Genomic DNA, 27,804 nt, shown 5'->3' on the forward strand with positions numbered 1-27,804 from the left:
GAAATAAGTTCTGCACTCCCCAAACAGGTTTTCTTGTATCATCTTATTTCAGACACCTGGGGCTGGTCCAAGATGCCTGAAGTGAAGGAAATGTCATTCCTAAGCCCATTCCACAAACAGAAGCTGACAGGACAGCCTGTTGAATCAGGAGTAAAAATACAATAAGAACAAAAGCAACTGATCAACCCTTCCCTTTCATGACACCAAAACCTGAAGCAGCCACCTCATTCTGCCTTGCAGTAGGACTGGAGATTCGTTGCCAGTCAGGGTAGACCAGGGGTGGTGGGGACTGTTTTGAGCCCAAGGGCCATGTTTCCTCGTTGGGAGACTTTCCAGGGGCCAGATCCTGAAGGCCAAAATTGGGTGGAGTAATAGATGTGACCTTTGTATAGTAGGTATTGTTTCAGCCAAACATCCCTACCTTCCGGCCTCTCCATCCTCTATCCAAGCAAGCAGAAGCCATTCTCACCAATCAAGGCCACATTCCAAGGCCAAAGCATGTGAGGAGGGCCCAGGGCAGAGCCAGTGGGGATTGTGACCTGGGAGAGTCCTGAGGGCCAAAGAGAGAAAAATCTAAGGGTGCCTTTGGCCCTTGGGCCTGAGGTTCCAAACCCCTGGTATAGACAATACTGAATTAGATGGACCAAAGGTCTAACTCATTATAAGGCAACTACTTACTTTGCACTATACTATGAAGGGAATGAAGAATTGATGCTTTTGAATTATGGTGCTGGAGGAGACTCTTGAGAGTCCCATGGACTGCAAGAAGATCAAACCTATCCATTCTTAAGTAAATCAGCCCTGAGTGCTCACTGGAAGGACAGATCCTGAAGCTGAGACTCCAATACTTTGGCCACCTCATGAGAGGAGAAGACTTCCTGGAAAAGACCCTGATGTTGGGAAAGATGGAGGGCACAAGGAGAAGGGGACGACAGAGGACGAGATGGTTGGATAGTGTTCTCAAAGCTACCAGCATGAGTTTGACCATACTGCGGGAGGCAGTGGAAGACAGGAGTGCCTGGCATGCTCTGGTCCATGGGGTCACAAAGAGTTGGACACGACTAAACGACCAAACAACAACAAGAACAATGAAGGGAATGTGATGGACGGGTGGGAGAAAAAAGATGGAGCATGAACGAAAGCAAAAACAAACAGCGCAGTAACCCAAACCGCAGTGTGCCCAGAGATAATCTTGAAACACATGGCGCAGGTTCTTTGAGCCTATCACAAATGACTTTGCATGTAATCTCCAAGCAGTGTCCTGGGTCACTGGGTCGACACTCACTTGAAAGGAAGAATGTCAGTTTATCCATCAGTCTCCCTTGGCATAGCATTAGATACTCTCCTTTGACATCTTGCCATCTGTGCTGCCAAGGCCTCCATTCCTTGCGGAGGCTGGTAAAACTATACACACTGACAACAGACAATGACACTTTCATTGTGGTAGCTTTTTTCAAAGAGAAACACCCCCCTCCCTTCTCTCGATCAAAGAGCTATATTTAGCCTACACAATTTCCTTCTCCCTCCCCCCAAACCCACACCTTCCCTGACAATATGAGTTTGCATTATAAACTATTTATGTTTGAACAGCATGTGCCAAGACTTAGCATGCATGGGAGATGTGGTGTAGCATCACAGACACATATGTTTCAGCTGGGTACCTTCCTCTTGTTGCCACATACCTGCAGCCTCCACTGAGTGGGAAAAGATTACTCACTGCGCTGTCACCTTGGAAAGCAGCACAGCTAGCCAGCAGCTTAAAGATCAGGAGCGAGCAGAGGAGTGGGTGGGCAGATTCTCCTAATTGGAATTTGATTGCAGATGTTTACATTTTGCATAGCAATTCCATGCATGTTTACTTATAAGTAAGTCGTGCACAGGCTGCAGTCACACAGCAGTTCAGTCTGTTTTTCTGATGTTTCCCTTACCGTTAATTTCCACATTATATCTGAGCTTTCACACAATGTAACGGCCACTTTCAGAAAAGTAATGGAATATAGCATGTGTTTAGTGCTCATTTCTGTGTTATGAGATTCCAGAAGACAACGAAATCTGTGTGCAGCCCCCTTATCCTGGAAAATCATGGAAGTAATGAAATTTGGAATGGTATAGTGGCATAAAGTTCTTTCCTGCCATAGGCACCAAGGCTGGAAAGGGTCCTCCCAGCACACTCATTTAGCTCCAACCTTGAGTGAAAAATTTCTTACTGCAGGGCCACCTTTAAAAAAATGTTCTAGGTAGTGTTGGCTCTAGACTATCATGGGCAGCCAGTAGCCCATCAACTTATATGGCAAGCTGAGTAGCACCATGCTCCAAGGAAGTAGGAGTCATGATTAAGTTGGGCTTGCTGTGTGGTCAACATCTGCAGACAGCTGGCTCCCCATGCAGTTATAGCTAAGTGGGAGATTTCTAAGCAAGTGGCCACGCTGTTAAGTGGCCATCTGTTTCTCATCCCTTGTCCAACATGAGAAGGAAGCCCTATCCTTTATTGAGTAAAGGCTACTCTTGAGGGAAATCAGACCCTTCTGTAGCATTCCACATGGCTTCCCGTTCAGCTAGAGCAGCCCAAGTTCATCAGGGTAAGGAGTCAGGACTAGTTTTGGCCAATCAAAGGCCCCTTCCGAGGTGTCAGTGTCAAATGTTCTTAAGCACAGCCTAGACTAGCACTTGCACCATTGCTTGCAAATGAGGGCAAGGATTTGTAACAGATAAAGGCTACACCAAATACCTTTCCACATTACAGTGATGAAAAAGTAAAAGGGTGCCCATGACTCAGATTGCCTGTGGGATAAATTCAGCACACTTCATCCAGTTTCTTTCTAACTTTTGTAGCCTACGTCTGTGATTATATCGATTGAAGAGATTCTTGTGCCTGGATTAGATTTAATGGGCCCTTGCCCAAGAGCCACGATCAAACAGACGAGCAGCATGTGTACTAGAGTTCAGACAGCAAATTACACACACTGTGAACCAAATTGTCTCTAGAATTTTTCTTTGCAAACTCTCAGGTGCTTCAGTGACCTCCATCAACCTTCATGGGTTGTTATAGACAGAAAATAAGAGATAGCATTTTGGTTGGAAATGAAAGGTATAGGAAACCGGCCCAGTGGCCATTGCCTGATGTAGCTGAAATGATACAGCAATTGGGAGTAGTAGCTCTTATGAGAGACAAGAGACAGAGAGATGTTTTCCCACATACAGAAAAGGGGCAACTAATTTTTGCAACCAAAAAAGTAAATATTTGTCTGAAATCAACTTCTTTTTCTTTTTTCCCCATATATTTGACAGGAGCACACTGTACACTTCTGAAAGAATTTAGTCATCTGTGCAGATTGACTTCTGAAGTGTAAAATAAACCTTTACTTAACAGACGTCAAGGCTGTAACTTTGTGATATAATGACAGTTTTTGTAATCATTTGGTTGCAGCAGTTTCTTTGTGGAAAGAATAAAGTTTTGGTGCCAACGCTTCAGAAAATGACAACATGATTATTAACAATTGAACGAAGACTAGAAATGGAAGAAGGGAGGAAAGGAGTGGAGAAGGAAATACTCAGCACTTTTGCATATTTAGGAGGCACAAACTGCTTGATAAGTAGTTATGTTTAAAGAAAAAGTGGTTGTTCCTTGTTTGAGGGTATTTTGGTGTATTTGAAGCTGTACCTGAGCAAAATTTCCCCTTTGGCTACACTCTGTCAAATTTTCAACTGATCTGTGGTGTCTACATATTTGAGAAGTGCTTTCCAGGAGCTTGGGAAATGCTTATTTTGAAGGTAAGGTTTTTTGTTTTTAATGCTTTCATGTGCCTCAGACATCAGGCTGTGAGGCAATGTCATGTCATAATATAAAACCTTGCCAAAATAGAAAACTTTTTTTTAAAAGAGCAAACCTGACAAGTGCCAACAGGGCATTAGAAACAACGAGGCTTTAACTTTATGTCTTCTACATCCAAGGAACAGTAGCTTGCCTTTCATTTATTCCGCTTCAAGTTACATGCTTCCCTGAAGTAGCATAGGAAAGCTAAGTAGGCACATTCCAGTCTTAAGATAGTTGCTGCCAGCCAAGCTCTGAGGAGGAATCCAAATGCAGGGAACATATCTCCTCCTTCCACTGGCATTCTTCAACTGTTTCATTAGAATAAAGAGTGGATGTGACAAAATGGCTGCTCAGTTGCTAGAAGGCCTAAGGCTGCATAACTTTCAATTGTCAGTGTGAGGGTTCTGGGAGTGAGGCAGGGCCGGCTCACCCATGAGGCAAGGTGAGGCAACCACCTGGGGCAGTGGGATCCACAGGAACAGCAAATCTGGCCTCCAAGGAATGCATCGCCTTATATATCCTACACAGACCTATGGTGTGGTAAACACTTGTGTTCTGTATCTGGTTGTGCTCATTATAATACATGCAACCTGTCTGAAGGATTGAGAAAGTTGCCTTCTGGTTCATTCAGCAATCAAACTGAGGTGTCAACTACACAACATGGTCAGACTATGTGCTGTATTAAACACATAATTTCCCATGTTGATGTTTTATAAACCTATGTCTTTTTAAAATGTAGGGTGTGGGGTTTGGGGGGGGAGCTGTATTGGGTTGTTGTTGTTTTTATTTTGGTTATATATTTTGTAATTTTATATTTTGATTTTATTCTGTGAACCGCCCTGACAACTGCGGTTATAGGGCAGTATATAAAGTCAATAAACAAATTCAATCAATCAATCAATCAATCAATCAATCAAGATTAAAATAGCAGTCACACAGGACTTAATCAGGGTGGACAGTGGAAGGGGATTAACTCTTTCCTTCCACTCTATGAAACCTCTCCCATCCTCTAAAGTCCACCCATTGGCACCAGTTTTGTACAAGCTCAAGAATGGGATATTTGAACCAGCTTTGGAAGCTGCTTTATACCAGATTATCCATCTAGACCGGGGGTGGGCCAAGCATGTAGATCCACTTAAAAAAACAACCTAGAACATTGAGGGCAACTAAACACAGCCAAGTCCATTTTGGAGACAAAATAGCGGCTCAGCATGTGGAGCACCTGATGAGAGTCATACACTGGAACAATCTGCATAAACAAGGACAAATTTATGGTCCCATCCACAGCTTCACACCATACATATAAAACACATGGTTCCTCCCCACCCCCCAAAAAAGAACCTTGGGACCTGTAGTTTAAAGCTATAATTCCCAGTGCTCTTCTCTTAACAAACTACAGTTCCTGTTATTATTTAGGAGAAGTCACGTGCTTTAACTGTGCTTTAGATATATGGTGTGGATGTGACCTGCATATGAGTAACTGCAGAAAACAGATTCTTACACAAAACTTTAAAACCATCCAGCAGAGCTGAACTCAAATCTGATCAAACCAATTCAGAAAAACAATTATTTTAAAGCTGGATAACAGTGAGGCTCCGAAATAAACAATTTGCTCATGGATCAGGCAAACAGGTTTGCACAGGACTGCAGCCTTTTTTTGTTGCTGCTGCTGTTAAAACAATTGGGATTAAGAAACCTTTGCTGATCTGCTACAAATCAGTTAGGGGTCTACCAAGTAGATCCTACTGAACATTTTGCACACACCCTGACCTAGTCCGCTTCATCAGCTCTGAGTGGCAGTAACTGAAGCAGAAGCCTTTCCCCATCATCTGAATGGAGATGTCAAGGACTGAACCTGTGATGGTCCTCATGCAGACCATGTGTTCTGTTCCTAGGCTATTGTCCTTCACTTCAAGACCAGCTCTACCATTAGGCAGACTAAGGCGCTAACAAGATTTTGGAGGGCCGAGCTGTGTATGCCACACAGCCAGCCTTGCACCCCCTCTAAGCTAGCCTGCTGCCCTCAGAAAATATGGAGGTTGCTGTCTTATCATCAGAGTTAAAGCAAGATTCAGATACCAGTCTGGTAGGCTTCTGTAGGTGGAATAGAAAGGCTCCATCTTGCCCTTTGCTTCAGGCAGCAAAATGTCCTGGGCCAGCCCTGTCTCCCATGTTGAACCAAGTCTCTTTTCACTCTGAAGTGACTGTTTGTGCTGTTAAATAACATGGTTGCTGCCTTGTCTTGTGAATGGTTTGGCTGATACAAATCACATTAGCCTGGAAAATGAGTCCTCTCAACTCACGTTGGCCCATGATTGGAACAATTATTCATATACGTCAAAAAGATGCTTGCAGAATGCCACCTTTTGAGTTGATGGAAACAAAACACCTGAGCCCACCCTTTAAATTAGCCAACACAATCTGCCAGTTGGAGACAGTCAGTTTTGCTCAGGAAGTGATTTGTGTTTTACAAGGCTGTAAGAAAATCAGAATCTCATTCTGGCAGAATGAACAGAGAAATCATATGCCCCACTTCCACATGATGAGTCTTCCTTTCCAATAAGAAATATCCCACTGCATCCGAGGGCAACTTCACACCTTAAAAGCTAGTCTCTGTGTCTGGAGGATGAAACTCATAATGCATAAATACCAGAAAGGATTTATTTTTCCCTTGGATATATAAATGAGGAAGCTGATGCATGCAGCTACTTCTCAATAGGTATAACTGAGGCAAAACGAAGGCTTCCACAGGGAGTCATACATGTTGCTTTGACTGCATTTAAAAGCACATGAGAAACAACCCTAAAATATAACACCACTGTTAAGGGATCTTTATTGGCTGCCAATTAGCTACCAGGCCAAGTTTAACGTTTCACTGTTGGTATATAAAGCCCTAAACAGCCTAGTCTGGCTCGAGTGTGTCTTTGATAATGACTCTTGTTTACTTGGATGGGGGAAAGAGAGGGATGTGTGAGTGTGGGTGGAAATAAACATACTGTACAAAGGTAGGCTTTATATCCATTGCTCTGCCAACTTTATATCCATTGCTCTGCCCCACCTACCTTCTGATTTGGTTCTCATAAAGTCTTGGTGCTCCTTGAGTCATCTTGGGCAAGTGATCTTCAGCCATCTTGGGATCTTTCAGCATGCGACAAAAATGAACATAATATCAGGTGACTCTGTGCACGCTGCTCTGGGTTGGCTATTCCTATTGCACATGTATCAACTTTCTGGATGCTACTCCAGCATCTGGCCATTTGTCTCAGAACTGCATGATATCCCTTTTCTCTCTTGAGTTTGCCATGTTGACTTACCACCAGTAGGGAACAAGAATTCTTCAGTACTGAGAACTTAAGGCAGGACTTGAGGCATGCAGCAGTTCTCCTGATGTCCCCCTCAATCACAATAGCCATGCAGGATTGCTCTTAAGTATACGTCCCAAGTGTTTCTGTTACATGTAAACTAATGCCTTGTGCATGACAGGCCCATCTGTCAAGCCTCTTTCATGGCCACAGGTGGAGATGGAAAAAAATTTTTGAATTGAGCATCGTAGGCTGTGGGAGGACAGCATGTTTGATCCTGAACAGTTTGGCCTCCCACAGAGCCAAGAGCCTTCAGCCTTCTGCAGCTCCCAGGCTTGCTTGGCCTTTAGTCAAATGCTGCTCTGCACAAGCCAGGATTTCATGCCTCCCTTAAATTCTAATTAATTGGAAACAAATATTAACCTAGCAGTTCTGAGGCACCGTCTCATCTTAGGCAGACCAAGCAGACCAATAACCCCGAAGGCTAGTCCAGCCTCGTGGTCCTTTTGTACATTGTCTTCCATGCCATCAATTCATAATGCAACATTTGGCAGCATAGTCGGTAGTTCTTTGTATTAGTGAGCAGCCATACTTTATTTATTTTTTAAAAAAATTAACATGCTATGTTGGGAAGGGGAATGAATAAATAGGTGAACTAGAGAATACACACATATTTATGGTTTCTTTTTAACCTGTAAAACCTGCTAGTAGTCAGCTTCCCAACAAGAACAAGAATTTTAAAAAGTGCTCTCGGCTATGAGCAAACCGTCTTAAAAAAGTGAAAATAATAAAACAACCCGAGATAATCAGAGCAATAAAACAGACTGGTATGCTCATCAGGATCCAGCAACAGTATCTGAGAACAAAAATGATTTAACTTGTCAATGGAAGCTCCATAGAAATGTGGGTGTGACCTCATCTCCTGAGGGAGGAGTTCTGCAAAGCGGGAACCCCAGCAGGAAAGGCCCAGCCTGAGAGTTGGCACCACTGCAGAGAAGGGCCCAGTTGTGACTGATTCACTAACCTTATGCAAGCATTAGGATTCGGTGTTCAGCAAACACATGAGGAAGTGACAACAGATGTCCTTGCTCCACCCCTCTACTTTGTCGTTACCATTTCCCTCAACTCATGGAGGGTGACTGTGTGAAGAGGGGGGGTAGGAGCCTTCTGTATCAGTTGAGGCTCTCTGCATCTCTTGAAACCCTCATTTTTCAGTGTTCAGGGATTCTCAAAGATACAGGAGGTTCCTCTCTTCACACAGTCATCCTCCATGAGTTGAGGGTGATGTAAATGATGACCTAACCCCCCCCCCATGCAAAACCCAAGAATCCACCATAGAGACCTGTGCTGCTGTGGCAAAAACAAAAACAAAAAACAAAAAAACAACCCTTGCTCTCACCCTCTGCCCATGCAAAGCTGCTCTTAAACTTCTTCGCCTGCCCTCCCTCTGCCAGTGTCCCTTGATAACTCCCATTCACAAGCTCCCTCTCAGGCTCTCGCTCTCCTCCTTCCACCAAACCCATCCTCTGCCTGCACAGTTTTGAGGAAAAGGAGGAGGAAGATGGGCATGAATAGGGGAAAAATGTGTTTAAAGAGGACAGGGGACACTTTTGTCCAAAGAATGGACAATCCCATTTTTCTGTGGACAGGTGGCAACCCTGCAACCACACATCTTTCTTCTCAGATTAGGGAGGGAATCCTCAGCGGAGTACAGGCGCCTATTTCAAAGACCCAGGTGAAAGGCCAGGACATGACAGCTTATGAGCTTTGGGGTGGCACCTATATAATGCAATAATATAATAAACAGACAACTGATAACATAGAGGAGCAGTACAGAATCACAAAAGTGAGGCACAATCTGGAGAAGTATGATGACTATGTTCTGCCTCCACTTTTGGAGGCAGTATATTTCTGCATATCAGTCACTGGGCATCACAAGTGACGAGAAATTTGTTGCAATCAGGTACAGTCCCCACCACCACCACCCAGGGACTGTGGGAACAGGATGCTGGGTTAGGTGGGCTTCTGGCCTGATCCAGCAGAGCTGTCCTTATTTTGTTGTTGTAGCATCATCATTATCATCCTCATCATTCCAAGAACCCTACAGGGAAACCATGAGAATTCAATCTGTTTACATCTGCAGAGTACCATGTTTCTCTTTTCTGTAATATACGGCTGTAATCTTCACATATGCTTTTTTCAAATGACAAGGATGAGGAGGAGATTCCAGAAAAACACATTTCTACCAATCATTTTTAATTCCACCATCTGATCACCTCTGTGTGAACTCCGTTGTGTAGTAGTCTGTTGACAGACAACTTTCTTATATACTTTGTATATCATGTTTTTACAGCGTGACTGCCAGAAATATAAATTATTCCAAGCTCTGGCTGTGGAAAGGCCCCACAGCACTTCCTTATCTATCCCTTTCATCTCAGTGTTTTATTCTGCAGCTAAGCGTAGGATCCATATTAATGCCTAACTTGATCTCTTTCTTCCCTAGCTGAACTTTGGTAGCGAGACCACATGCCTATGGTGTAGAAATGGAGGCAGATGAGTTATATTTCTGTGGGATGGGGAGGTCTGGGGTGCAGTAAATTACGTGAAAGAAACTGCAATATTAAAAGATTTCTTTTAATTGCCAGACACCTGTTAGCCCTGTAAAGCCAATGCGAGGTGAAGCCTCACTGGTGATGGATTGAAAGGAGTAGCATTCAAGGCGAAGCCCCAGAAACATCTGACACCTTTAGTGACATAATAAATAGTGTGCAGGTGTTTTGTGGAGCGGTCAATGTTTTCTTTTCATACGCTCAGTTAGAACAAGAATAGCGCTTGGGAACATGATCTCCATTTCCAGTGACTTCAGAGGTACAGGAGGAGTGATGCTCACACTCAATGCCTTTTTTCTAGAAAAATAGGTGCCGGTACTCACCATGAAGTTGTTACAGTAAATGTCACACTTTTTAACAACAAAAAAGAGCTGCTGGTACTGCATACCCTTGAGTACCCCGGGGGAGGACTGCTCACAGTAAACAGCAAGAGCGTGTTCCTGCTTCTCTTCCTTCTGCCAGGCAGGTGTAGGGAGAGGAGCAGAAGGTGGAGTGTTCAGGGCTGGGAAACCAAGGAAAGGCTTGCAGAAACCATGAACAAAAGCAGGAACATGCAGGGGGGATTAAGCAACAGGAACTGTGAGCAACATATGGTTGCACATGATTTAGTACACTGCACAGTGGTTCACAGGGAGGGAAAACTCTGCTGGGGAAAAGTTTCAGAAAAGAAAATAAGGGACCAGCCAAATCAGGGAGGAAGGAGCACAGCAAAGTGCTTCTAATCTTGGGCCCTACCATTCTGGTGGCTTCCCTTCACAACTTAAAAAGAACTTGCCAGATCAGCCAATGGCCCATCTAGCATAGTATCCCGTTCTCACAGTGCTTAACCTGATGCACTCTCCCCTCCTGTGACTTCCAGCAACAGAAGCATTACTGGCTCTGACCTTCCAAAGAGGTCTAAGTCCTGTTCTGGTGTTGACCACACTTGTGTGTGCACAACAGGGATGTAAGAAGGCACTGTTTTCTGTTCCTTCCTGTATTTGTCACACACAACATTGTTTCTGTTCCACTGCAGTTCCTCTTCCGCAAAAGCTTTGTTATTTGTCTCACTGTCCACTGTGGTAAAATTATGTAACTTATATAATTTATGTAATTCATTAGGTAAAGGTAACCATTAGGTGACCATTAGGTCCAGTCGTGACCGACTCTGGGGTTGCGGCACTCATCTCGCTTTATTGGGCAAGGGAGCCAGCGTACAGCTTCCGGGTCATGTGGCCAGCATGACTAAACCGCTTCTGGCAAACCAGAGCAGCGCACAGAAACGCTGTTTACCTTCCCACCGGAGCAGTACCTATTAATCTACTTGCACTTTTTGGCGTGCTTTCAAACTGCTAGGTTGGCAGGAGCAGGGACCGAGCAACAGGAGCTCACCCCGTTGTAGAGATTGGAACCGCCAACCTTCTGATCGGCAAGCCCTAGGCTCTGTGGTTTAACCCACAGTGCCACCCGCCTCCCATAATACATTAGATAGGTTGGGTAAATTCCTTTGCCATTACAAGATTCCACCTCATTCATTTCATTTCAATACAAAGGAAACACAATGCAAATTTTTATTTTTTTTATTTTTGAGGGGGAGCAAAAATCAATAGTCTTGTTTGCGGGCTGAAAGCAACAACTATAGAAATATCAATCATATTCACTGGATTGATTTCTGTTCCAGACATGGGATGAATAAGCAAGCACTGGCAATTTCTACTCCGACATTATCAGAATGCTCCAACATCCCTAATGCAAAATCCCATCAAAGGGAGTTCTGTTCAGTGATCTTTATTCTATGTATAAGTTTGAGGGTGGAGGACTCGGCAGGAGTCTTCTCAGCTCATGAACACACTTGCGCAATTTAAAACCTTCATTGTGCAATGTACTAAATCATGCGCAGACCCTGCATGAGGAGATGAGATCTCCCAATAGCATATCTTTGCCATCAGATTCCATGGTGAAGGGAGGACAGATATCACGGTGTACAACAACTATCGGCATATATTGAATTTTGAGAAGAATTTCTGCAAATTATACACATTTTTGTATTCAACTTTGCCTAATATCCACATCTTTCAAAACAATTTCCCCTAATATGATTCATTTTTGTATTTGTATTCACAAATGTATGTTTCAACACACATGCTTCACCCTAGTATATGCATACTTATACAAATTACTCGGCTGGAAAACTGCACGGCAAAATTCATAAAAGTGCAAATTTTGAAGGACAACTGTGTTTTGGTTTGCATACTGTTTCAGAAAGTGTTAATTAGGGAGGTGCACTTGTAAACACAATCTGAATAAAATTTATTCCTCATTCATACACACACATTTGCTTCTTTTATAGAAGATTGTAATGTGTGAGACAAAGCTTGTTCTGCATCCACCTACCCAGAATTTGCCTTGCTCCTTCGTGTGTGTGTGTGTGTGTGTGTGTGTGTATTAGAAGATGTCTCTGACAAGTCTTTGAAATTGTATCCAGACTCAGCTGTGCTCTGTTTTCGTCTCAAGAGAACTCTGATAGATTGCCTCAACCATCTAGATGCTAGTCACTGTAAGAAATGTCCATATTACTTCTGAAACTGGTAATAAATCAAAGTGCCATAACCAGTCATGTTGTAAGGCCCAAAACAACAATCAAACAAACCCTTCTTTAAAAGCATGAGAAAATTATCTATCTTGAGACATCCTGGACAACTTTAAATTTAGAGACAGGGAGCTTGCTTTTAGAACATTCAGTTCCACAATCCAGATGTGAGATTTGATCGTGCCCATGCTAGAGTTACCCTAGACAAAAAGGAAACTGACTGTAATGAATGTCTGCATGTGTGTATTGGGTGTGAAGAGAGACTTTCTGCGGGACTCTATTGTGGTCTCAATCCATTGATGGCTACCACCCAGTGCTCTTAGCTGGATCTAGAGAATTAACCCAAATGTAAAGCGCTTGACTTATTAGACAAAAACAAAACAAATTTTGACTATTACAGAAAGCTATCCAGACATGTCATCATATCATGGAAGGCTGTGTCTCCATCATAAAAATGGGGTTTTCTTGTTTTAAGCTCTCATTCATGAATATATTGCTGGTTTTGCACATGACTACCTGTAAAAATATTTTAGCAGTGGAGGCACAGATAAACTGTTATCTTCTGTGTGTGCTTTACACTGGCATGGGTTACCACTGTGTTACATAAGGAGGAGAGATCTCAGAAGGCAAAAATTTTATCAATCGATGTGCACATGGGCACTTCGCACGTACGTGTGAGGCCAGCAATTGAGAAATCAAGTGAGCAATTTAAAGCAACAGTGGGGAACCTTCAGCCCATGCACCTAATTGGGCCCACTAGACCTCCCCATTTAGCACATTCTAGCCAAGCCATATGCACCTGTCCTAAAACTGGTATCATATCTGGTGTGGAGCAGAGAAAGACAAAGCTAGGCCAATGAGGTGTTCACAAACCCCACAGATGCATGCAGAACTTTGCACATACCACCCTGTTCAGCTTTTTGCAAGTCTCAAAGGTCAGCTGATCATCAGTGGTTGCAGTCAGCCATGCTCAATGCTTTGAAGCCCCAACAATCATCTGATCATCTGATTGTCAGAGCTTCACTACAGTAAAACAGTAAGGTAACCAAAGAACTAATATTCCAGATATTCAGAATGCCAGAGCTGGTACAACAGAGTGCTTGAGAATGCCTTTGCAAATATAATTAATTGAGTGCAGAGCCTTCTTTCCCATTGGTGTTAGTGGTTCGTTGCGCCAGGGCGCCGGCCTCTCAGGGGTGCCCTAGCGAGTGGGGGAGCTTTGCCAGCAGCCTCCCCTTTCCCTACAGTGTGGTGTAGTGGTTAAGAGCGGTAGTCTCGTAATCTGGGGAACCAGGTTCGCATCTCCGTTCCTCCACATGCAGCTACTGGGTGACCTTGGGCTAGTCACACTTCTTTGAAGTCTCACAGCCCCACTCACCTCACAGAGTGTTGTGGGGGGAGGAAGGGAAAGGAGAATGTTAGCCGCTTTGAGACTCCTTCGGGTAGTGATAAAGCAGGATATCAAATCCAAACTCCTCCTCCTCTTCTTCTTCTTCTTCTTCTTCTTCTTCTTCTTCTTCTTCATGCCCACCAGCTGCCCCCCGCCAACTATATGGCTGGCGGGTGTGCAGCTTCCTTCCCAAGGAGGAGAGTGATCCCCGCAGAAGCTTAGGAGGGAAGCTGCGTGCATGTCTGCCAGCAAGTTTTCCTGCTTGATCGCTGCCACCATGCCAGGGATCGGGACGGTGGGGGAGGCAGAGGACATTTTCCACTGCCCCCTCCCTTGTTTTGGAGTTGCCGGGGCGGCGGATGGATCTTTGCACCACAATGCCAGATATGCTTAAGACGGCCCTGATTGGGTGGATGCCATATATGTTGGCTGGAAGGGATGCAGGTGGCACTGTGGTCTAAACCACTGAGCCTCTTGGGCTTGCCGATCTCAAGGTTAGCAGTTCGAATCCATTTGACACGGTGAGCTCCCATTGCTTTGTCCCAGCTCCTGCCAACATAGCAGTTTAAAAGCATACCAGTGCGAGTAGATAAATAGGTACCACTGCGGTGGGAAGGTAAATGGTGTTTCTGTGTGCTCTGGCTTCCATCATGGTGTTCCATTGCACCCAAAGTGGTTTAGTCATGCTGGCCACATGACCTGGAAAAGCTGTCTCTGGACAAACGCCAGCTCCCTCAGCCTGAAAGTGGAGATGAGCACTGCACCCCATAGGTGAATTCGACTGGACCTAACCATCCAGGGGTCCTTTACCTTCACCTTTTTGAATGGAACTTACTACCAGGTAAGCAGGTGCATGATTGCAGACCAAGAGTGCAGTACTTTACCCATGTCTACACAGAAGTCCGATTAAGTTCACAGACCCATTGCAATGTCATAATGCAGTGCCATTCCCTGGCGGGTGAAGATAGCTATATCCCATCGTTTGCATGCCTGCATAGGGACTGAAAACAGTGGGACTTTCTTTTGAACTAATGTGCATCAGATTTCACCACCACTGCTTCTTTTCTTTACAGGTGTAATTGTCTGAGCAAAATTGTTTTGTCATTCCTTGATTAAAAATGGCTAGGGCCACCAGGGTGAGATAAAGTTGATTTGGTGGCTGGAGTTAGTTGCGTAGGAGATGGCAATGCTCTTATTCACACTAGGCATTTGTTACATCCTCTGGAGACACTTGTTGAAATCTCTTTGCTGGATTTACAAATAACTTTCGGAGCTCATGATGAATATCTCAAGTTCAACCACACTTTATCAACACATTCTTTGGGCTGTTAAAATGGAAGTTCTCTGAAACCGATTTCCTCCCAGCAGGGCAATTATTGCAGGGAAGCATTTGCAGGCTGGAGTATCTCACAATGGAGTTCTTCCTATCCATCAGTGCTGGAGAACTATAAATCTTTGCTCGTGACATCATAATCTGTTGCTGTGGGAATGCTTGTGGTATCACAAAAAGAGGATTACAACCTCAACTTTGGAGTAAACGGAAAGAAGAGATTGGCTCAGCAAGATAAAATGCCATCCCCACGGAGGATGAATAGATCATCCCCCCAAAACCTTTCAAGATCAGGTTTGCTCACATCTTATAAAACCAGGATCAGATTCCTTCTTGATATGTCAGAGTAACCTCATTCACAGCCAAGAAAGTCAACTTTGCCTTTACAAAAAAATAATCACTGGGAAGAGCAGCTGAGGGGAAACATGAGCTTTCAGAGCCCTGTTGTTAAAACAGGATGCTTTTGCTTCTTGCTTTTGGAGGAACCAAATTGTAACGACAGCATGCACCTTTTAGCAAGCTGAACTTTTGGATGTGCCAGTTCTGGGCCCCACAATTTTAGAAGGGTATTGACAAGCTGGAATCTGTGCAGAGGAAGGTGGCCAAGATTATCAAGAGTCTGGAAACCAAGCCTTATGAGGAACGGTTGAGGGAGTTGGGTATGTTTAGCCTGGGAAAGAGGAGACTGAGAGGAGATATGATAGCCATCTTCAACTATCTAAAAGGTTGTTACATGGAATATGGAGCAAGCTTGTTTTCTCCTGCTCCAGAGGGCAGGACTTTAACTAATGGATCCAAGTTACAAGAAAGGAGACTCCAGCTAACCATCAGCAATACCCTTCTGACAGTAAGAGCTGTTTGACAATGGAGCAGACTCCCACGAGAGGTGGTGGAGGTTTTCAGGCAGAGGTTAGATGACCAACCGTCATGTATGATCTTGTTGAGATTCCTGCATTGCAGGAGGTTGACTAGATGACTCTCAGAGTCCCTTCCAACTCTACAATTCTATGATTCTATGTGGCTTTGTTTATGTGTTTGGTAAAGTTACATCGCACCCTGCCTCCCTGAAGGGTGCCCAGGGCACTTAGCAACATGAAATCAAATAAAAAATATGCAGTATATACAGGGCCGTCTTAAGGCTATCCGGTGCTGTGGTGCAAAGCTCCCTCTGGCCCCCCACCCCGTTTCCCAGAGTTTTTTAGGGAGGATAGTGCTGCCGGTGGGGCTGGAGGAGGCAGACAGCGGCTGAAGGGCAACTCCTCCGGTGTGGAAGAGGCGGAGGCTGGCCGCAGTGCCTCCCGGCTCAGCTGGCCACTTCATGCCATGGTGGCCATGGCAGGCGGAGGCTCTGGGTGCGGCGCTGCTTCAGCGCAGCATGGCGGAGGTGGGCAAGGGTGGTGAGTTGATGCTGGAGGTGCCGCATCCAGCCTCTGCCTCTTCTCTGGTGCCCTCCAGAACTTGGCACCCTGGCGCCCCTCGCCACTAGCCTCTATGGGTAAAACGCCCATGAGTATATGTTAATTTTAAAAAGTCATAAAACTCCAGTGCCTAGCAACACCTATCATCTTCCAAAGGTCTTCTTCAAGTTCCAAACATGGTCAAGGGAAGGGGACTCCCTTCGTGGATGGAGCTCTAGAAGCAAGGTGCTCAGTATAGAGGAAAGGTTGCTCTGCATATGATCTAGAAATGGGCCTGGCAGATCTAGAAATGGGTTCTGGAGATAACCCTAATGTGACATAGCTTTAAAAAGACTACATAGGACAGAAAGGGTTTGTATATACACAGAAAGTGCCGGTACTGCATGCCCTTGCATGCCCCCTGAAAAAAAGCACTGCCCAGGAAGTCCAGGATCTAAATGGATCTAAATGGAGCAATAGCCTGACTATGTAAAAGGCAGCTTCCTATGTTCCTGTGATGATGTTCATCAAGCAAGTGACGGATGGGCCCATTCCACTCTTCGAAACTCATAAGAGTGAGCAGCTCCTTGAGGGATTCTGGAGCTGGCTCAAGGCAGAAATGTTATAATTTTCTTTCCTCTGTAGAATGGGCTGTTGTTTCCGAGGAGTCGATCTGGCCCTGATAGAGTCATAAAAATATATTTGCAGAGAGCAAACAATCCACTCTTCGCTAAACTAACAATGTTCTCTCCTCCACATTGTCCCCCTGCCAGTCATTTCCAGCTCTCTCGCTGCTCGATAGTTGTTGCCAAGAAGGCCTGCCGGAAAAAAAGCTGGCTTCTTGTCTGTGCCTTGCAAGTCTTCCTGGGCAGTTGAAAACTACAGGTAACACTGCAGTATATTACATCTTGAGAGAGTGCTGGGCTGAAGGGTACTTTGGGAGTCTGAAATAGTTGTTGAAAGCTATTTGCTGTCTGGTTTCTAGGAGACCGCATGACTCACTGCATCTTTCCTCACCGTCTACACTCCTCAAGCATTTATCAACTAATGTCCTTGATAAAGACTGATAAAAATCTGGGGGGTTGGGGTGGGTGGAATTAGAGAAGGCATATGAAATTATTATTGAAGATAAAGACTACTCAACAAAAACCCAAGGGTATATTCTTGCTACAGCTGGGAATAGAAGCATGCAAAATCATTTATGAGGCTTGTTTCTTATTTTTCTTGCTTCCTCAAAACTTAATTCAGCGCTTGCTATTTTTACTTCAAAGAGAAGATGGAGGAAGAAGAATGGGCATGATCCAACCAAAGTTAATGTATAATCCTGTGCACGTTCACTCAGAAGTACTTCCCAATCTGTACATCAGCTTAAATGATCTTGCCAAAGTCTTTCTTTCTTTCTTTCTTTCTTTCTTTCTTTCTTTCTTTGGCAATCACTCGTAACTGAGTAAGATTTTCTTCTATAAACATGGTTTTAACAATGAATTAAATGAGGTGACTGTGGAGCCCAATTCTGGATCCACACGTCCTTCCACAGTGGGGACATTGGTTTCTGGGCGGGAGTTGATCACGGTGTGGATTTGCCAAGCATGCCTTCCTCTTGGCACATTTCTCCCTTGTGTCCTGAGTTAGAGTGTCGTCAAAGCCTACGTTTCATGCTCATTGATAATATTTGGGATGTTGTTGCTGCAGTGGGGCCGTGGTGGAGCTATTAAAGACCTAATAGTTCTGATTGAAGATCAATCTGCATGTTGATGCTCAGTCCAAGGCTGGTGAACTATTGTGTTCCATAATGTTGGTACAGTGAGCTGTCCTGGCACATTAAAACAGGAGGGCAAGGTGGACCTGCTCCATCACACTTATTAAAGAGCAAAGCGCCTTGTCTGTCCCAAAGGCACCATGGTGATCACAGAGCCACTTGCTGTAGCTGTACTGCAACATGTAGCTTCATACTGATGCAACTTTTTTGGTGTATATCTTTCCATATAAAACAAGGGCTTTATACATCAAGTCATGCTCCTTGGACATGCTCAGCTGTTCACATTGCTAGTTGGGCATTAGAGAACATAATCTCTCACCACCTGGCCCAGGTTGAGGCTCTGGTAGCCTCAGTGGCCCAGAGTGCCTTCCATCAGCTTCGGTTGGTGGCCCAGCTATGCCCCTATTCGGACAGGGATAGCCTAATTACTGTTGTCTATGCTCTGGTAACCTCAAGGTTAGATTACTGCAATGTGTTATACATAGGGCTGCCTCTGAAGATGGTTTGGAAACTTCAGCTAGTGCAGAATTCAGCAGCCAGGTTGCTTGCCGGAGCAAGACGGTTTGAGCATATTACACTGATCCTGGTCTGACTGCACTGGCTACCAATTACCGTAGTTTTCAGGCTCAATTCAAAGGGCTGATTTTGACCTATAAAGCCTTAAACAGCTCAGGACTGCACTACCTCAAGGACTGCCTCTTTCCATATGAACCTACCCAGACCCTGAGATCATCTTCTGAGGCCCTCCTTCATGTGCCTCCTCGAGAGGTCTAGAGGGTGGCAACACGAGAACAGGCCTTGCCTGCAGTGGCTCCCCATCTGTGGAATGCTCTCCCCAGTGTACTGCCTAAAGGTATACAATGAAGGTGCCAGGCAAAAACATTCCTTTTTAACCAGGTCTTTGATTTGATTGACATCCTATGCCCTTTTAAAATGTGGGTTGGGGGTGTTATTGGGTTGTTTTTTTAATTTTGATTATGTATTTTGTAGTTATATATTTTGATTTTATTCTGTGAACCACCCTGAGACCGCCAGATATAGGGTGGTATATCAATTGTTCATAATAATAATAATAATAATAATAATAATAATAATAATAATAGGAAGCTCAGAAAGTGTCCCAGGAAAAGTGTCACAGTGAGAAGCCAGCCACGCAGGCAGTATACTTGCCCCACAAACATCTTCATTAGACATGAGGGCTGCTGTGCTGTCAGTGAGGGCATGAAGCAGCATGTATCATATACATTACAATTATTTGACATTATTTGACAAGAGTCAAATAAGCAGCTTGCCCTGAGCAAAATGGGCTCTGCTTTGTCAAGGGTTCCAAAGAGACGTTTGTCCTAACCCTGCTTCTAAGGACGAAGCTAGCATTTTGCCTCCGCTGCATGTCTCATCCCTGCATACAGCAAGGAGGAGGAAGACTTTGGCCTAGCAGCAGAGGGATATTTTGCATGCAGAAGGTCTCAGATTCAATTCCTGGCATATTCTGTTGAAAAGGTTCTCATGTAATGGGTCTGGGAATGATCTTGGTCTGCAACCATGGACAGCGGCTTCCAACAAGAGTAGACAGTGATACACAGCAATGATCAGAAAAGGGGGGGGACCATGCATCTTATTCAATAAGTCGATACACAATAAGTGGCAGCCACACCCTTACACAATTTCCCCTCCGATCCCAAGGCACCTCTAAAAAACCCATGGTTTGCAAGGACCAGTCGAAAGGACTCACTTCCCACTATAACTTAGCCATCCAGCAAGTGTCAGTCATTTAAGAAGCCCAGATACAATGGTTAATAAACATCCAAATGGGGCATATTCTTTGGGAGGGCAGTTTGCCTGACAAAGCACAGTGAATAATTAAAGGAAGGGATCGGTCCCATGGCACTAGTAATAATGTAACATTAATACTTCGCAGCTTTGCAGCACTTTACCTCTTCAAAACACAGAGGAGCAGTAATGTATGCAGACCATTTATGAATAAAATTGTAAATGGCTTGCAACTTGTTTGTGATGGCCTGCGAGTGGGTGCAGATTAGCATGCAGAAAGGTAAGCGAGGGGTGGAGGCGAGGGGGTAGGATTTTGATGTAGGCTACAAAAGAACGGTCAACTGCTATTGTAAAGTGTACAGATTGTATCTAATAGAAAGAGAGTGATATTTGAGTGCATTTCCATAACAACAGGTAACTGTTGTCAAATATGAGACCTACGTAATGAGACCTTCACCCTTATAGTGCAAAGAAGACAGTCACAGTGTTAACAAAATGCTGGGAAAAAGGAGAAGAGGCTCTTGTTGATAGTAAAAGGGTGGCAGGAATGAACCACATCATGCAGAACAAGGCCATTTTAATGCGTGCTCCATTGTGTCAGCCAAAGTTCGTCATCACCTGGTTTAGGTGCAAATTCATCTAGCTCATAATGCTTGAATTCAGATCATTTTGTCCCAAGTGTTCTTCCCCAGTTCTAAACGTAACATGAGATTCTGCATGTGTGCTGTCACTAACTCAGCGCCTATTGGGTAGTTTCCAATTACTGTATGTCCTACTGAGTATACCCATTGAAATTAATGAACCTAAGTTATTATACCGTTATTTTCAATGGGTCTGCTTTGAGTAGGACTAGCGTTGTATACAACCCATAGTTTTGTAGACCCACAAACAATTATTGTAACAGTCAATCACTTTGTCTCACTGAACTGCTTATTGGTTTCTGAGAAACTATAGTCATCTCCATAAGGACGCGGGTGGCACTGTGATCTAAACCACAGAGCCTAGGGCTTGCTGATCAGAATGTTGGCAGTTCGAATCCCCATCACGGTCCCAGCTCCTGCCCACCTAGCAGTTCGAAAGCACGTCAATTGCAAGTAGATAAATAGGTACCGCTCCGGCGGGAAGGTAAACGGCGTTTCTGTGTGCTGCTCTGGTTCACCAGAAGTGGCATAGTCATGCTGGCCACATAACCCGGAAGCTGTCTGCAGACAAACGCCTGCTCCCTCGGCCTACAGACCGAGATGAGTGCGCAACCCCAGAGTCATCCATGACTGGACCTAACGGTCAGGGTTACCGTTACCTTTTTATAGTCATCTCTATGTGTTAGCCACAAATGGGGCTACATGAAAACCAAGGGACTGTGTTGATAGCCCCACCTTCAAGATTGTGCAACTCCTTCCAGTCCCTCATGCATTGAGAAGTGAGGGACCATTTCTATGCATCCAGGTTTCCTCTGTGATTCCAAACTGTGTGAGGAGCCTCCTACATAAATAGAAAAGACTACTTAATTCAAAACTTAATGCTCGATATGTGAAGGGCCAGGGATCACATGATTTCAACAGTAGAACTTAAAAGTGCAGCCCCGCAGCTCTCTTGCATATGTGTTGTACTATTGTATGAGGACTGGGCTTATATGAGCAGACCATCCAACTCTGCAGCCTTTTGTATGGTGGCTTTTTTCCCTTCTGAGTTTGGATCAGTGAATTCCCTTACTTGATTCTTGCAGACATTGTCTGTGACTGCTGTCCCCCTTCCACAGCTAAAACCCAGGGGTGTTTCTGGGCACTTGAGTAAGAGGGGAGGTTCAGTTTCCAAGTAGATATCTGCCATGGCTGGTGCTGGGGAATGCAGTTCTGACGGGGGGAGTGGGGCGTGTAGTAATAGGATGGGGCACAGGTTATGTGCCCATAAGACAAGCTCAAAAAGAACTTGTAGTAGCTTTTCCCTTCATAAAGGGAATCACAATTCTGTTTGAGCAGAGAAAAGCTGCCCATCACATGCAGCTTCACAGGACTGCCATCTTCTTCGCTAAAAAAATATGTGTTTAAGACGCAGCCTAAAAAGGCTTACTTAGTAACTATGGATGGAAGTATGGCTGTTGGAGATATCCATGGAACTTGGAGTGGACTGCCACAATCTGCATGTTCATTAGAGAACAGGAATGGGAATCACACAAGCAAATATTAACATTATTCACTACCAGCATTTTTAAAGTCTGCAAGCACCATGTAAATAATGTTATAATTTTCTTCATTTTTTATGTTTCCCTTCCATTGAAATTGATTGTGTAATTAATTACATTCGTTTCAACCATTGCAAAGAGTGAGATGAACAATGTAGGTTTTAGCGGAAGCTGAGCTGCAGTGGAACAGCAACTGCGCTGATTGTGACAAATGCAGGATAGGATGAAAAATTGTCCCGCTGAAATAAAAGCAAGGCTTACCCCAAAAACTTCCATTAGACCTGCTGTTTTGATGCACTCAAGAGAAAGTCATTCCTACTAAACTTGAATTCATTTTTTTCATCATCGCTGTCTGCTCTGAAGGGTGTACAATTGTGAAGCCTCAAAGGCAGATGGGAGCTTGTAATTGAATGTGTGAGTGGTGTGCGATTTGACTAGCGTTCAAGAGAACACAGTTCTGTTCCAATACTCTTTTTCCCCAAGCTGTCATGGGCACTGGATAGTAGCCTCTCCAGCTGATTAACCAGTGACATTGACAGCCTTTACCTGCAGGCCTTGCCAGTCCTCCCAAGCCAAAACAGCAGTTTCACCACAACAGGGTTATTTAATGGAACGAAACACAGTTCCAAAAAAGGTATGAGAGCAATAGAAGCACCACAAGTTATTTCACCGTGGATTTCTCATCTAAGAGAAAGATTCACATGGTTTGTTGCAGTTTTGAATATCTGGAGGCAGAGAGTCAAGCTTACTGTTGTGCTAAATTTTCGAAAGCAAATATTTTCACTACCAAAGTAGTGCAAAATGTTCCCAGAAATGTCTGCTTGGACACTTTGTTTGGCCTTGGTCACAACCCCCAGTCAGTTGCTGTCTCAGCACCATTAAATAATAAAACAAAACCTTTCACACTAATGATTCCAAGCCAGTTAGGAATTGTGCTTTCCGGCAGGACACCACATAGCAATTCACATTTGTTTGTACATGGTGATGTCACAAAGGAAATTCAGATTCAAGCCAATCCTTCCTGCTCTCCTTTGGAAATGTCATTGTGATGGCACTATGTAGACAAACAGATTTTGCTACATAACATCCCAAAGCCAATTTAGAGAGAGGGTAGGAAATACTGTCCTCATTTTTGCTTTAATTCTCAGTTTCTCCTCAATTGTCAAAATGTAAAAAGCAAATAAATGCAAGTAGTACAGTGGTACCTCGGCTTACATACGCTTCAGGTTACATACGCTTCAGGTTACAGACTCTGCTAACCCAGAAATAGTGCTTCAGGTTAAGAACTTTGCTTCAGGATGAGAACATAAATTGTGCTCCAGCAGCATGGCAGCAGGAGGCCCCATTAGCTAAAATGGTGCTTCAGGTTAAGAACAGTTTCAGGTTAAGTACGGACCTCCGGAACGAATTAAGTACTTAACCCGAGGTACCACTGTAATGGATTTCTGTGGAGGGTTTTAATCAGTCCTATATAGTCCTAAATTTCTCAACACCTTCACCTATCGAGAAATAAAGTTTGCAGTCCAGGTTTACCCAGGTTTTCTAGGGAATGGAATTTTGTCAACTTACATCAAATATGCTTAAGTCTGAATTCCCAATAATAAATATACTGGAGAAATAAGGAGGGGGTAGGCATGTGCAAAATTTGTAGAAAGAGTCACCAGAGTGCTCTCACTCTTAATCTGTAGAATACTTGGGTCTCTTTGGGGTATTGTTTCTTGCTCTTGGTATTAGCAATCTGCAGAAGATAATACAGAAAAGGTCAAAATGATGAATTTTAGCCTGATGCAGGCAACTGGTGGGGGGGGGGGCATGGTGAATCTGCTGAACTGAAGTATGCTAAGATGAAACTTTTATCATCCAGGCCTTCATTAAATGGTATAAATAATAAGAGAGAAGTCTCTGCCATTATAAATTGCACCCTGACAGAGTGCTGTTTATGGACTAAGTTTCATGTCATGTATCTAGAATAGAACAGAAGGTACTTATTCTCTGTTTATAAAAATTTTACCTGCAGACACAGAGAGTCTCCAGGTCGATATCATTAAGGTAAGCAGGCGTCTGCTCTGAGTCCCTCAAGCGATCTTCTTGCTACATTTCTGTAAAAGACATTGTAGGAAGGGTCTTCAGAATGAGTTGGAAAACAATGTAATGACATGCCAAATCGGGCAGATTAATCATCGTTCAATCACAGATGGGGCAGGGAGGCCACTTATCTTAATGTACGGAAAGCCAGTCTCCACTTAGTACTGCTTGACGCAGTCTCAGTGTTCCCTTTTAGCCTGGCAGAGACCCAGAGAGATGTGCTGATGCTCTGATGCTCAAACACTCCAGTTGCTGAATACTGGAGTCTGATCCCTTGGTACGTCTGATTAAAGCCAATGATCAATACTCAACTTTGAGAAAAACTGGTGCTGGGTGTATTACAGATGACGTCCCATGAATAAATAAACTTCGATAATGGCATTTGTCTTACAATAGAGCTCATGTATAATTGAGCACAAATAATGCGCATTAAAAGAACACCTAGCATGCTCATTGCCAAAAGAAAGAGTTAATTGATTTCTCTCTTCTGGGAACTCCTCTCATAACAAGGCAAAAGATAGGAGAAAGGTTGTCTGCTGTTATAATGAATGCAAAGTACCTGCTCGGTGCATTACTGTAGTTTCACCAGGTCTTTCTTTCAATTGCCATTTAATGGCCTTTATAGAACCCAGTTCTTTAACTCGCTAAAGACTTCAGATAGGTCCCACACTTCTCATCTGTATAGAAAGGGTCTAGGACCTGATCCAACTTTTGCTGAAATCGAGATTTAAATTTGGCCTGAGGTCAGTTCCATGGAACACTGCACTTCCCTCAGCTTTGCAAATGTATTTAATTGAATCAAAATGAATTCAAATGGACACTTGGGGGAAGAACAAACTCAGTGCATTTTTTGGACTTGAACAAAGCATGGCTGCCTCCTCTTAACAGAACACCTGTATAAATGATCTCTCTCTCTCTCTCTCTCTCTCTCTCTCTCTCTCTCCTTTATAGATGAATGACTTTTAATCCAGTAACATTCCCTTTCCCCATCAAAGGCAAAAAGGCATTCCTGGGTTGCAACCTGTGTGAGATGAAAATTAAAGTGATTTGTACTTTGCCACAAGGCTGGTGCACACACAGTAACACATCTGTTCATTATGCTCTCCGAAAAGTTGGAATGGATATTGTTGTTGACTTTGGGGATTAATGCCAGCTAGCCTAGGATACCAAATGCTTATGTTTTAGCAATCTTTCCAAGACGGAGAACAAAACAGGACATAATTTCCTCTGACATCATCTCAAAACATGGCACACTCTCTAACTTTGCCGTCCATAGGTGATCTGCCATCTGGATCCAGTTAGCACATTGCATTTAATTGCTGGATCACAGCACTGAAATTAGAGCGTATTCCATATTACTTGCAGGAAAATTGCATCGAATCCCATTTCATCTGCACGTTTATAATGTATAACAAGCTACATTTCTTGACTTCCTCCATCGTTCTTTGACACGGACAAAGTTACACCGACAGAGATATGGCCAGCTTTTTATTAGGGGGCTCTGCACATTTTTCATGTAACGAGCTTTCAAACAAAATTGGGCTGAGGAAAGATTGAACTGTTCTGACATATATACAGAATGGGTGGTTTCTGTCGCCCTTTGAAGGAATGAACGAGGGGAGGAAATTCCTAGCAGGAAAGAGCAAATTTATTTAGATACATTTCTCTTTCTGTAGCAATGCAATGTTTTACATCCTGTGTTTTATTAAGTTCAGTCGTTCTTGTGTTTAATTTCAGATTTGCCAGATAAGTGTGGCGGTGGGGGGGGGGGAGGTGTCACTGCCATGCTTGTGTGGATTTCAAAGCGTTAATGATCTAAAACCTCAACTTCTAGGAGGCTGTTGGTACCAAAGGTGGCAGAATAGTTTTTGCACAGGCCCAGACTTGAAAGACAGTTCACATAAACAGTTTCTGAACCCGGCAAGGGAATGGGAGAGCCAATCTGTGCTGGTTTCCCAACACTTCAACTCTTGCCCCCTTCCTCTTCTTAAGCCTTTTAGTATGAGCTGCTCACTGTCACAGGCTCTCCTTGTTCACTAAAGCCTGTTGCTTCTTCAGCATCCAACCCCCCACCGCCCCGTTCTCCCACTGACCTCTCCTCAGTGTCCCACCACCAACCCCCAGACTCTGAGCCTTCCTCCTCTGTGGCCTCCCTTGGGGGTTCCCCAGCTGGTACCTCCCACCACTCCTCGTCATCTAGCCAGTCCCTGACAAGCAGATTGAAGTACAATCCTCTCCCTTGTGCCCACAGCCCATCACTTACCAAAGCCCTCCTCCTATCCATCACATGCTTCCAGTAACTCAGATACTCCGGGATGCTCACCTTACTTCAGCCTAAGTTGTACATGTGTGAAGGAGAACAAGCAGAGTCCTGGATTGATTATTTATTTATTTATTTATTTATTTATTTATTTTGTGTATTTTATATATTTTTATACAGTCTTTCTGCAAACCACCATGGTGAAGAAGAAGAGAAGAGTTGGATTTGATATCCCGCTTTATCACTACCCGAAGAAGTGGCTAACATTCTCCTTTCCCTTCCTCCCCCACAACAAACACTCTGTGAGGTGAGTGGGGCTGAGAGACTTCAGAGAAGTGTGACTGGCCCAAGGTCACCCAGCAGCTGCATGTGGAGGAGTGGAGACGCGAACCCGGTTCCCCAGATTACGAGTCCATCACTCTTAACCACTACACCACACTGGCTCTCTGGCACACTGACACCACTGGCACACTGGTGGTATACAATCAATTAATAAAGTGAATTGATGGGGACAGGTAAAGAATCTTACCTTGACTAGGGCATACGCAGACTGCTCCCAAGGGCTGGATGTAGCGACGGGGGTGAAATTTAATTCAGTTTAGATTTATAGATGAACCTACCTAGTTCTCATTTTATGATTTTTCAAGAGGACTTGCTTTCTTTATTTAAAAATGCAAGTGTGGAGAATTGAACTTAAGAGTGGAAAAATGAGAAATTGAAATTTTCAGATTTGTCCATCGTTATCTGGATGATCATTGGGTCAGGGTGCCAGGCATTGTGTGTACCAATTCCCTTCCCCACTCCGCCCCCAGTGCCCTTGCATGAATGGGTGTCCGGCTTTTGTACCCTGCTCTCTCTGTGTGCAATCTGACAGGGGAATTATCACGGCCATCAATAGGATTAGTATTACCGTATTTATTTAGATGACTACAGAGTTGGTTCCTTCTTCTGATTTATATGGGCTGTGTGCAAAAATTATGAAAATGCTTTCCTAAACTTTCAAAAATATTGAAGGGAAAGTGTGGCAGTGTTCACAGTCTCAGGAAAACTTGCCAGTGCTTTAAATCCCTAATTCTTGAATATAATATTCTTGTTTCATGGGAGAATGAGCTTCCAGCCACAAAGCAACAAATCAGTTCATTTTCCAGTGAACCTGTCACAGTCCCATCTTTGAACAAGACCACAGGTGTCACCATTGTCAGCTGTGTAGGGTATACACTGGGGGGTAGGGGGTGGGGGAGAAGTTGGAAGGAAAGCACATACATTAGAGAGTGCTGTACTGGAAAGACCAGATGGCTCTAGGGACTGGAAATAGGATAAAAACCCTTTCGTGAGGT

This window comes from Podarcis raffonei, chromosome 12 (assembly GCF_027172205.1).
Source record: "Podarcis raffonei isolate rPodRaf1 chromosome 12, rPodRaf1.pri, whole genome shotgun sequence".
In the NCBI taxonomy this organism is placed as follows: domain Eukaryota; kingdom Metazoa; phylum Chordata; class Lepidosauria; order Squamata; family Lacertidae; genus Podarcis; species Podarcis raffonei.